At 34.7% G+C, this 12665-nt stretch overlaps 1 long non-coding RNA gene across 1 annotated transcript in view; it reads right to left on the reverse strand.

The window, feature by feature from the left end:
* Positions 1-3158: 3158 nt before the first annotated feature.
* The window catches only part of LOC137440661 (uncharacterized), a 29636-nt gene continuing 20129 nt past the window's right edge, over positions 3159-12665 (reverse strand). Inside the window, exon 3 of the long non-coding RNA XR_010987216.1 lies at positions 3159-3341. This is a non-coding gene — a long non-coding RNA (uncharacterized lncRNA). The remainder of the gene's footprint in view (positions 3342-12665) is intronic.

Raw genomic sequence — 12665 nt, forward strand, 5'->3', positions numbered from 1 at the left:
GAAAACTGGATTTTTTCACATTTCTCTGAGGAAAGAAGTATACAGATCTTGTAAGTCTGTATGAAAGATTGCCCATTCAAACAGTTTTGATTACCCTTTTAATGCACCGTCTCCTGTGAAATGCAGCAGCTACCAATGTCACTAATTGATAGATATCTGCATCGGAATTCGTGGGAAAGTCTATAGATATCTCAGAACAACTTTACATGAAAATATTCAGATTCATATCTTACATCAAGTGTATAGATCAGGCTGTAGATCAAGTCTTCCATAGTGGAGTTTTCATTCTTATATACATATTGTGTTAAAGTAGTAATAAACAACCAGGCCATATACCCATAATGCTGTCAGGCATAATCCCTGCTATAATAAAATTTTCTTGAATACTGTAAACTAATTTCATTAAGAAGTTTGTGGAGGTGATCTAAACAAGAATTGTGGAGAGGCAGACCACAGTACCAACATCAACATTTGCCTGGCATCTGGCAGAGTTTAAGTCCACTGATATTTTACTTCATCTAAAGTCAATCTATATATGACCTTCTTACTATCTGATTATTTCCCTCTTTAACTCACCCTCCCACCGGAGACACAAAATATCTCCAGAGAGTTATGGTGTTACAGGTTTTTCAATTTAGGAAAGAATTATGGCTACAATGGCTCCCAAACTTTATAAGGGAATATCCTGTAGCACTGGCTGAAGAAATGAAAAAGTCTGGCTTTGCATTTATTACTGAGACAGAAAGCAAAAATTTAATTGGAAATGTCATGTCAAGTAAATAACTAAAGTGCTTAATATTTCTGCTATTAACATTTATGTGATTTCTGGTATTGTCCAATTCTAACAACATGCAGAATACCTCCTAACACAGACTGAAGTTTAGTATGTCTGCATTTCCCAGCTGATAACTGAATTCCATACTGGTGTACTGGTAAGAGTCAGATATGGATGTGACAGCAAATTATTTAGATGTCTTTGAAAGGATCTTTTTTTAGAAACAATTGCTGCTTTGGAAGGAGCATGGAAACAGGCTAGACTATAGGAAAGGGCTTTTGTCTTATTTGAAATCAGGAAATATTCAGATATTTAGACATGCTAAGTCAAGCTATGTTTAAAGACTGCACTACCTAGTTTACAATAATTTGCTGAATTCTGATGCCTCACTCCTACAAGTGTTTCCCAAGTGGAATGGAAAAGCTGTCCTTTAATTAAAAAATGCAAAATGTGTGTTTGCATTGCCTGAAGGACAGTATGAAGATCAAATAAGTCATGCAGAGTTTCATGTGTTGCTACATTTACAGTTCAAAGAAACACTGAAAATGATTTATTTTTTTTTTTAAAGAAAGCCATTGTTAGCTGCTGGATTAACATCAAGACACAGTTTCAGCCCTACATATAATTTGTTACTGTGTAGGACACAATGGCATCCTGGCCTGCATCAAGAATAGTGTGGTCAGCAGGAGCAGGGAAGTCATTGTGCCCCTGTACTCATCACTGGTTAGGCCACATATTGAGTACTGTGTCCAGTTCTGGGCCCCTCATTTTAGGAAGGACATTGAGACACTTGAACGTGTCCAGAGAAGGGCAACGAGGGTGGTGAGAGGCCTTGAGCACAAGCCCTATGAGGAGAGGCTGAGGGAGCTGGGATTGTTTAGCCTGGAGAAGAGGAGGCTCAGGGGTTACCTCGTTGCTCTCTACAACTACCTGAAAGGTGGTTGTAGCCAGGAAGGGGTTGGTCTCTTCTATCTAGCAACCAGCACCAGAACAGAAGGACACGGTCTTGGGCTGCACCAGGGGAGGTTTGGGCTTGGGGTGAGGAGAAAGTTCTTCACTGAGAGAGTTGTTGGCCATCAGAGTGGGCTGCCCATGGAGGTGGTGGAGTCACCCTCCCTGGAGGTATTCAAGAGGAGATTGGATCTGGCACTTGGTGCCATGATTTTGTCATGAGATGTTGGGTGACAGGTTGGACTTGATGATCTTTGAAGTCTCTTCTAACCTTGGTGATTCTGTGATTTTGCCAACACATTTCATATATTACATTGTTGAAGAGAACATAGACATAATATCTTTATGTTGTGCTACTCATTCCAACGATTCAGCAATATTAACAGATAAATGAAAAACTCATTTTCAGACCAGTTTTTATTACTAATCCACACAGAATGAAGATATATTTGCTAATCTGAACAACTCTGTTCCAGATTCAGATACCTTGAAAGTTCTATTTTCCCTGAAAGTATTATTTTCCATAGAAAATACTCATTGATTATCACAATGACTGAAAGACACACCTATACATGACTTTTCTGTTTTAGGCTTGCCTTCTGTATCAGAGAAAAAAACCAACAAAGTATCCAGGTAAAACACAATATCCGGGAACAAAAATGTTGACATAAAAATCTCTTTGCAAAGCATTTTACAACAAATGTTTTCCATTAGTTGAGATTATCAGCTGTTTACTGTGGATTTTATCAACAAAACATCTCAATTAGTATTTGTAGGAGCAAATTGGCTACTGCAAAAACGATGCCAAAAACTACTTATTGCAGAAGTTTGTTTGAAATTAAAAGCAGGAAATGAGATTAAAGCCCTTTGAAACATGCCAAGTGCTAACATAAGTTTTGTTTGTGACATTTAGACTGCAAACCATCATGAATAAGGACTTGTAAGGGAACAAAAAAAATAAAGCTGATTTTAGAAAAATATAGATTCCAAATTTAATTGTGATTTGTCATCTTTCTCCATCAGAAATAGCATCAGTTGTTCCATAAGAAAGGTTCTGAAAATTAATGCTTCATTTAGATTTTTATCATTTTATTTTTTCCTCTATAAAATCTGAACATATGATAAAATTCAAAGGAAAACGTTCTGAAGAGAGTTTCTTTTTCTAATTTTACTTCTCTAAAGTTAAGCATGTGTGAAATATCAGTGTGAGAGGCCTCAGGCACAAGGCCTGCGAGGAGAGGCCGAGGGAGCTGGGAATGTTTAGCCTAGAGAAGAGGAGGCTCAGGGGAGACCTTATTGCTCTCTACAACTACCTGAAGGGAGGTTGTAGCCAGGTGGGGGCAGGTCTCTTCTCCCATGCAACCAGCACCAGAACAAGAGGACACAGTCTCAAGCTGCTCCATGGGAGGTTTAGGCTGGATGTTAGGAAGAAGTTCTTCATAGAAAGAGTGATTGGCCATTGGAATGGGCTGCCCAGGGAGGTGGTGGAGTCACTATCTCTGAAGGCGTTCAAGAGGGGATTGGACGTGGCACTTGGTGCCATGGTTTCGTCATGAGGTCTTGGGTGACAGGTTGGACTTGATGATCTTTGAGGTCTCTTCCAGCCTTGGTGATTCTGTGATAAGCGTTATTTTGTATCAAGAAAAAAACAAAAACCTTTAGCTACAACTAATTGCACCAGCTTTGTGCCATTGCTAGATCTCGACTTTATCATTATTATAAAGTGGACTTGGAGCAAATTGACAGAAGTCCCATCCTTAGAATGTTAAAGAACTAAGAACAGTGAAAAATGAACTAGCTGTCCTGGAAATTTTTTTTTCTGTTTGTAATTTTTGGAACATCCTTCTAAGAGATGTGATTTTTTTTTTTTTCTGACTCTAAGAAAAGTAAGGTTAAGAAATACCTGGTCCATTAACAAAATAATTCACCTTTTTTTTTTAGGATTTTTGTGTAGTTAATTGGGAGTACCCTTGTCTACAAGAATTACACAAGGAAACCAGAGCTTCTCTCTTACACCCCCCCCCCCCCCCCCCCCCATTTCATTCTGATGCAGTAAAGGATCTAGTATGGTCAGCAGGTAACTTAAAGTAAATCACTCTGCACTGTTTCTTTTATATCAACTATGCACAAACCACGTCTCTATGTGTTCTTTTGCATTAAAATGGCTTCACTGTGTTTTAGAAGCCCAGTATTCAAAAGCTATGCTTTTGTATAATCCCCTGAAAACTGGAGAATGTGACATTGTGCACCCAAGGAATCCCTCATGCTTAAGGAATGTGCCATTGCCTTTTTGTTAGTCACAATAAGAAAACAAAGGTGGATGAAAGCAAAATCAATTTATTTTTTTAATAGATAGGAAATTAGAAATATGTACTTTCTGAAGTGTCAGCTTTTAATTTTTCTGACTTTACCAGTTGTCTGTAAGTGGGTGAAGAGTAGTAGCATATCCCCTATCACATTCTATTATTGACACATATGCCCTATGCATTTTAAATATAGAATATATAATTCTGCAGACAGGTGTGTATTCCTAATTAATAAGCATTCATTCTAGAGTGTGACTATAGATACCCAGCATGTCATGCTAAGTAAGACTAAGTCTTAATTTTATATCATTTTATGAGAATAAATTCAAAATACAGTATTATGAAGCAATTAACAGGAAATAAAAAAAACAAAAAAGATTTCACAAATAAAATGAGGGGGGAAAAAAAGTTGTAGTCCTTCATTATTGTAATCTCTACTAATACAAATAAGGGCACATGAACTACAGTACAGAAAGACACTCCAGCCTATTTCCTGAGATAACAGCAATGTAAACAATCGGACATTTATACAGCCTTGGGAAAAAAAGTAAATGCCAACTTCCCACTGAATGCTTGGCAAGAGCTGCCAATATCATTAGGACTTTCAAAAGGTACAGCTAACAAAACACCTAAAAAAAAAATCCCCAAAATAATAGAACTTCAAGAATTTTCAGTGACAGATTACAAATTCAGAGTAAGACTCTTGATCTTTGTCTGATAATAGTAAAAGGTAAAATACAAACTAGATGAAAAAAAACCCACCCCTTGGCATCAGTTTTGAAAGGTGTGTGTTTAGACATACCAATACTTTCATATTCAAGAATTTAAAAAGACTAGAAATGTGTACTTGCTTCTGTTTTAACAGATACCTTAGACTCAAATTATTCTAACTTTTGCTTAAAGAAAATCAATCTTCCCAAGAGAATTTTCTCAGGTAGTAGGCATCTTCTTTCTAAAGAAAGTTGATTCTTCTGACTGATCATCTTGCCAGAGCCAGGATTTTCATAGGTCAGAATAAGGACACATTAAAGACTTTCGAGACTTTATGGAGCACGCTTGAACTGTTTAGAAGAGTCAATTGCCATCCTTTTGTTTGTTTGTGTTTTTGTGGGGGTTTGTTTATATATATATTATAAATATTGAATGTAGGAATTACTGATACATGGATTAAAGCAATTCTGTTAGTATTTTCTGGGAATGATAAGTATTACTAGTGCTGTATTAATATTTTTAAAAGACTCTTTTTGAAGTGATAACAATATTGACATCATTAAGAATTAACCACACTATGCTGATATTGTCACAAGATGTGAAATTTAACCTGAAGTTCTTATACGCTTTAAAATCACTACAGCCTTTATTCTAAAAGTTGCATATAATGTGTTTGTTTTCATAAATTAATTCAGTATAGTATTAAGCTTATATACTTCTTATCATAGAAAAGAACACTAGTCTGTCTGACTGAATGCACCACTGTGCTCTTGGAATGCCTAACACATGGGAAATTATTCCTCATATCTAAGTGTTCTGATAGATGTGTCATAGAAGATTCATAATTTGAGGAAACTGGGATGTTGTCTTATATTAGCAGCTTTGGCTTACTGATACAAGCGAGTTATGAGCAGTGTAAAATCTACTGTAGTACCACTCAGCTTTTTCTCATGGTCTTAGCATATTTTTTTGACATACACTATTCACATAAAAAACTAGCACTAGCAGAATGTTCAAGATTTACCAGTGCAGTTAATCATTAACTTCATGCAATCATTTTAAGCATTCACTTCTACAAAAGATCTAGTTGGGTTTGGGTTGGTTTGTTTGTTTGTTTTCTTAAAATATGTTGCTTTCAGAAGTTTCTTCTTTTGGGAAATACTTTGTCAAAAATTATAAGTACACTGTTTGCACATATCAATCTACAATGTATTTATTTTTCCCCCCTTTAGACATCAGATATCATACCGTGCCAAGACATCTAAAAAGGAGTGTGCACTTGCTACTGTTTTAACAAATACCTTAGACTGGGTCATTATAATGTACTACTTGCAACAGAATTATTCTAATGTTTACTTAAAGGAAATCCATCTTCCCAGGAGGATTTTCGTAGGTGGTGGGCACCTTGTTGCTTCATTTCACCAAATCCAGTCTTTTCATGGGTTATAAGGAGAGAAGCTGTCAAATTTTATAAATGAACGTCTGGATTATTCTTGCTTCTGAATAAAAGCCGAAAAGCAATGTACTCGGTCATTAAAATATTTTGAGATAAAAGATTAGGAGATAAAGGAAGTAATTAAAGATTCTGATGGCTTTCAATAGCTGCAAAACCATCCCACTTTTTGAAGCCGGTATTTTCAAAAGTGATTAAATATCTTGTCAGTCCTCATTAACAACAGCATTTGTTCACGTCACTTTTCCATCTATATGAAATTTTATTTGCTTACTGAGTCTGACTTTCAGACAGGATTTATTTTATATGTGTATACATGCCATGTAAAGTGGACAACTCTTTGTAAATAACATAGGTAGGAGATTAAATCAATTTCTTAACCAGACTGAGATTTCCAAACAGGCCTGTGGCTAATTATGTGGTATATCCATCATATAACTAATATGAAGATCAGATATTTGACAGTGTAATAGCTGTTTGTTCAAAAATACCCATTTCACTTTCAAGAAAATAATTTTGACCATATCCAGAGTCTGATAAAATGTCCATTAACATTACCAAAAATCTCTCAATTGACTTAACTGATGGTGTATCAGGTTGCCAAGTTAAAGCATAGTATTGAAAATAAAATCTGAGATGTAATTTTACCATATGAAACATTCAAGTATATTCAATTTGCTTTGTTCATTACCATGTACATGTCCTACAATAACAGAATATGCTTGATTTCCTTCAAGAATCACTACATTTTGGAGTCCTCCCTCAATAGAATTGTTTTTTAGCTGAAATGGTGTGCCTGACACGGCTGATGTTAAACCAGGCCAGATAATGTTTCTAAGAAATAGTGATTCTTAGAATAGGAAGAGGTCATATTTCCAGCTCCAAAATTTAAGGGAATCATTTTCAGAAACTTTCTTATCTGGAAGTAATATTTTTTTTTATCTTTTTTACTTTATTTTTAATCTGAGATTTCATCTAGTGAAATTCGGATTGCTTTGGTATGACTGAGAGTAGAGTTTGACCTACATAGCTGTTTTGTTTTGGTTTTTTTCCTACATTGTTGAAATGTTGGCTAGTCTCTCATAAACAAGAAAAAATCTAGGGAGTATTCATGTAGATAGGAACATGGGAAGTCTCATTACTCTTGCCACTTCAGTCTGTATTTTAAATTATTGTTAGTCCACATATCATATTTTATTCAGATAAATTGGTCTCTTCCTACAAAGTTTAAAAATTAGGCTAAGTATAATATACCATCATTATCTAAAATACACAGACTATAATGAGATCTAGCAGTCCAAGGAATTATATGTCATCAAATTGCTGAAGATGTTAAACATCTGTGTTAGTTATGCAAAGTTTATCAAAAAGCAGCCTCTAAATATAAAATGGAAACAGGTCAGATTCAGGAGAATATGCTTACTTTATACTTACATTTTGAGTAGCAAATACTTCATCCCTAGAACTGTAAAATAGTAGTGTGGCTGATGCAAATTCTCATTAGATGATCTCAAGACATTCTTTAAATGGGCTTGTAATAGATACAGAATCAAATATCAGCTACTGGTGTGAATCATTCTTTTGAATTACAGCTTAATGAAAATGGCCCTATCACAATTTACCATCTGAACAGTTCTTCCAGCTTTTACTTAGTGCCAAAAGAGCGATAGCCAGGGTAGCTATTTTTCCATGATATCCACTAAATAATGACAAAAATACAGATTGGTAACAAAGCTTATGAAATAGGAATGCTTAAAATGACAGAAATCTGAGATAAGGAATTATTTGGAAGAACAATCTGAATTCAACAGCATCAAGTTTGAACAATGCTTTGATCTTACATCCAGAAACTAATTTAGTGGCCATAAGGCTTTAAGTGCCATTGTCTTAAAGTATCTGTATTTGGAAAGGATAAACAGTGATTAGATTTAACTGTTTTAGCTTTTCATTTTATTCATTGATGTGGAAATAAAATGTTTACTTTTCTGAAACAGTTATTATGAAATACTTTCTGAATAGTCTTAACAAAAAGGTGCTAAAAAGCCCTGGAATCTTCACATAACTTAAAAATACTTCACATAAGAATTACTCATCAACAATGGAAATACATACAGAAACATTTTAAAGCCTGTGTCCTCAATAAAAAGCTGAGATATTTAAGCACATTGTCAAAAAAGCAATTATGTGTCTAGATAGGATTTAAGTACCTAAGTAATGCTGAGGATTTGGATGTTCTTCTGTGGAAATAAATCATAAGGCTGAAATCACAAAGTTGTAAATTAAAAGATTAATATTCCATTACATTTAATTAAATTACTAATAAACTTTATAGTGCTTTGCAGAGTCTTGGCAAAATATTATGACATTTTTAGACAGTAACAAACTGAGACATATGTCAGAGTTTAAACAAAATTAGTCCATATCCTTTGGAAGTAAACTTAGACCTTGTTTTTTCCTTTCATTCTGCCATCTCTTTTTACATTTTATTAGTACACTCCATTCCTGATGTGTATTGAGCTGAAACGAATTTTAGTCCTAGAGCTTACAGAGCTTTCTACAAGTCCAGAATGTTTCCTTTTCTCATGATGAAGAAATATATGCTTACACATCTATCAAAGGCCACTCTGTTTTCCATCACTATGCTGATTTAGCTGACTGTTCCCTTTTTATGCATGGAGCACACATTGCTCCTAGTGCCTGTTTTTCTTTTATCATAAATCCCAGTCCCCACAGAATAGGAAGATATTTGTTCACATTATTTATGCTTTCAAGTAGAAACATGAAGTTCAGATTCTGAAATATGTTTGAAAATAAAAGTCAGAGCTGTTGTTATTAGAAGGAATTCAAACTTCTTGTAACACTGACATGAAACATTGCTCTCATTGTTATGGGAGAAGGTCAGTAGTTCAGATAGAATCTGTATTACAGACAGTTCCAAAATGAAACTAAAGGAGTACTGATAATATATTTTTTAAGCACCTTTCTCAATGCTCAGTTATGTTATTCATAAAAGTGTGGTGGTCTTGCAGCAGAGACAATGAAGGCAGTGATTTATAGAATAGGCTTATCACAACATGTATTTAAAAGTGTAAGTAAAATGTAGTCTGAGATTTCATAGTCGATCCTATTCATTTTGCCAGTTTTTAAGGAACTGTGTGTAACAGAGAGAGAGGCTGCTAATGGAGATGTGTTTGCCTTTAATGGAAGGGAGTCCTACCAGTAGAGGAATGGGCACTTATTGAATAACACTCAAGTATTATAGACAAAATTATGCCAGTGGAATCCTAGTAATAAGAAAGCATGTAATATCACTGCAGTGCCTGAATTACAAACTTGATGTCTGTCATCATGTTCTTAAATAATAAACTGCAGTAATGATGTCTGATTAGTCTTTCTTCTTAGGGCTGTCAAACAACTCTAAAAGCAACAAGATACCCTATTTTTTCTACCAACCCAGAATATTTGAATTCCTCATTCTAAAATGTTACATACACTCTTAAATATACACTAGGTTAGAAGTTTTGGGTTATATTTGCTAGGGAATTATTCAGATGTACAAAATTTTCTCTTTCATTATTTTATATTGCAGTGTGCTCAACACAAGCTCTGATGTGTTGCTTATTTAGGGTGCTCATCCTATGTGGCTATTTCATTATGCCTGATAAAAATACCTCTATCCTAAACAGGGATAAGACATAGCATAAGATTTTCTAAGCAGATGAACCAAACAACTCTTACTTGTGTATCTAACATTATAATATCCATGACAAGCTGCTCTCCTGTGGATGTGGGATGCAGTGCTATTTTGCATTGTCATTTTTCTGAGCACCAGCCTATTCATCCATGATACAGCATTTTTTTCCTCTAAGGAAAAAGAGTTGCATTAAGACAATATCATGCTACAAAAGAGCAATTATTTTTGAGTGCTGTAATTTACAATACAACAAACAATATAATTATGCAGGCCTGTGGTTGAGACATTAAGTTGGAAACCATGACTAAGCCAATTTTAGCAGCAACTTAAATGAAGTCTTATTAATTACTAGCAAGGACCAAGCTGTTGGATGCCATAAGTATGAGATTAGTGTCTCTATGTTCCAAGATTACTTTAAAGGGAAAGATTATCCCTCACATTCTTTACACTACAAAAATTTAACCCTATTAGCTGCTACACAAACATCAGTCAGATATAGGCGCATGTTTTCATTTCAGTAATGTAATTGTTGCATTTGTTTACTGACAAAATACATCCATAGTAATTTATAAAATATTTCTTTCCAGTATTTTTATGAAATACTTATTTTTGCCAAGTTGATGAAACACAAAGAACTGTAACCAAGAAGTATTTAGAACAGGCAACTCTTGACTCTAACCAGTGACTGTTTTTTTTCTGAATACCAATTGGATTTACAGGTGTCTTGGAAAACTCAGTAGTATGCAATCAGTGCATCAGAAGCTAGGACTAGATACACCAAGCTTAAGCATTACATCTCTTACCTATCTGTTGTGTAATCTGACTTAGACATCCACCCTTCCTTAATGATGTAGAATTAGGTGAAGTAGTTGAATGAAATTAGGAATATAGCCTGAGTGAGTCAGACCTTTGAGACTGAATTTTTTACTCCAAATTTTTGGAGTGAAGTTCAACAACAAAAAAATTAGATTCTCAGGTGATTTGGTATCTTTCTCCCGAAAGATTTTCTATGAATATAGCCTGTAAATGAGATTTTATCTTTTGGTAATTAATAAAACTCCTCAGGAGACTGAAGCTAAATAACCTCACCCCCATTCATTTCTGTCAATACAGTCAAAAGAGGACTGAAAATCCATAAACTTTCACTTACATGGGCTGTTTAATTTGCAGTTGTAGATGTCAAAGCAATTTTCTTTATTATATATAGTTGAAATATTCCTCTAGCTTTGGCCAGGACCTGCTCAGTACTTACCAACTGAAATATTAAATACCAAGTTACGTTGAAGGAGGCACAATCACATTATTTTTTTCTGTTATTTACTAGCAATAAAATTTTAACAACGCATTTCCTTTCCCTAAGAAGTGATTTGACATTGTTATTCACAGCTCCAAAATGTTTAAGAACTTAAAACCACACAGATTTGAAGCAGTAAAGGAACAAGCAATCGTTTATTATGCACAAAATACCTGCACCAAAAGCAGAAGACACATAGAATCATAGAACTGTTGAGATTGGAAGAGGCCTTTGAGATCATCATGCCCAACCCCTCACCTAGAGCTTTCAGTCCCATGACTACTGCATACCACTAAACCACTTCCCTGCAGACTTCAGTACAGCATAAAGTGTTCATCATCTAAGTGAAAGAGATATATTTTATGTACTGCCAATTAAAAATATAATAGTTCTATTTGAAAAAGTAAATATTTAAAATATATTTAAATATAAAGGTATATTTTATATATATTAAAAAGATATCTTTATCTTTATATATTTTTATTTTATTATATGCTAAAAGATATAATATATATCAAAATATATAAACATATATTTAAATATTTCAATATATTAAAAAATATTGTGGTTCCATTTAATTGTTTATTCAGAATGACCACAACTTGCTGCAATCCCTATGGTGATTTACCAGATTAGTGATTTTGAAGGTAGTGTTAAACTACTCTCCTACATTTACTTATGGAACATATTCTATTTAAAAAAAATGTTTAGGTTCATTTTTGCTTTCTATTTTTCTAAAGATTTATCATAATCTTAAAGCACCAGAAATTTTCAGCTGAGGTCTGAAATTTATTACAGATTTCTAGGATATTAATTAACCCTTACTCAAATCTAATGTGTGACCAGTTTAACAGGCATTTAGAGGGTTACATTTCAGTTGCACATTTGCTTTCTGCTAGCATAGGACTCTGGCCAGCAGAGGTCATACTGAGTCAGTGTGATGAGCTCTTCAGGTAAAGCGTCCAACAAAAAAAACCACCAAAATAATAATTCCAACAAAAATATCCTATGCTGCTTTAATATTCCTAACATGCACTGAGCCATTTCTTCCCTAGTCTTTAGGTTGCCAGCCTTTAGCCTGCACCCTGACACAAGTGTCTCATAATTATGGCAAAGTCAATTTGCTAAGCTTCTCTTTACTACCTTATATCAAGCCCTTCTCTATAACTGTCCACCCAAACAGCACAAACTACCTCACTGGTAGGTGTCAGTTGTACAGGTTGTAGAACAATTGACCACGGCAACAATGATTTACCTTGAGACACAACTAGAACTAGCACTTTGATCCTAAACTGTAGCTGAACATGTAAATCACCCGCCCATACTACTTTTCACTGGATTGTACAGGATGGCTAGCTCTCCTCAAGAAAAATAATTTAGGACTGCCTTGGCCTTAGTAGTTGTCAGTCCTTTCACAGCAATAGCAGAGAATGCAGTGGGGAAAGCTATGGATTGTGATGGACTGAACCAAAATTGAAACA

Source organism: Melanerpes formicivorus, unplaced genomic scaffold (genome assembly GCF_026170545.1).
Source record: "Melanerpes formicivorus ecotype bairdi unplaced genomic scaffold, bMelFor1.0.p_v2 SCAF_4, whole genome shotgun sequence".
Taxonomy (NCBI): domain Eukaryota; kingdom Metazoa; phylum Chordata; class Aves; order Piciformes; family Picidae; genus Melanerpes; species Melanerpes formicivorus.